At 30.5% G+C, this 711-nt stretch overlaps 1 protein-coding gene across 4 annotated transcripts in view; it reads right to left on the bottom strand.

Annotated features, from left to right (window-relative positions):
- Positions 1-711, bottom strand: part of LOC119586468 (BTB/POZ domain-containing protein 7-like) — a 32,378-nt gene that overhangs the window by 10,971 nt on the left and 20,696 nt on the right. The gene's annotated exons all lie outside the window — the stretch shown is intronic.

Below are 711 nucleotides of genomic sequence, written 5' to 3'. Positions count from 1 at the left end.
ATTAGGAATCAGTTGCCAAGTGCCATTGCTTGGTGTCTCTTAATTATCATCTCTCAAAGAACTATCCTCTTTTCTAATGCTTACAGTTAACCTGTAATATCTGTGCCATGTGGCCTACCCAGCCACAGCAAAAATTATCATTACAGTTAGTCAGCAAGGACTAAAACTATAAATGAACAATACAGACCATAACCAATAAAAAGTTAGTATTAACAATGAGGGCCTTTTTATAAGATTTACCAAATATCATCATCAACATAATCTTATATTGTAATTAATAGCTTTCCTGTAACATGTTTTAACCTTTCAGCACATTTTTTTTTAATTCTTAAAAAATCTAAAATATCAATAACCAAAGAAAATATAAACTAAAACTCCTTTCAAATTTCAAGGACTTTCATTACTGGATAACAATAATCACATTAATCTATGATACAAAGTAAACAACAACTTGTTTCACTCTGTTGTTCAAGGAATTTTATAAATACTGATGAAAATAAATAATACAAGAGCTACTTTATCTTTCAATAAGTTGCTGCTCATTTTTTTAATACATCACCCTCTAGAAGCAGTGCATGGAGTGCATCATGGGGCTATTTACATAATCAAAAATCATATTCAAAAGTGGCAGCAGGCAGTCACTGTACTGCAAATATACTATGTAGGCTTTTTAGCAAGAAACTTTACCTTTTATCTAGTCTACTTTTTCTT

The sequence above is a fragment of the Penaeus monodon genome, chromosome 21 (assembly GCF_015228065.2).
Source record: "Penaeus monodon isolate SGIC_2016 chromosome 21, NSTDA_Pmon_1, whole genome shotgun sequence".
NCBI lineage: Eukaryota > Metazoa > Arthropoda > Malacostraca > Decapoda > Penaeidae > Penaeus > Penaeus monodon.
This window is presented reverse-complemented; position numbering and strand designations above follow the sequence as displayed.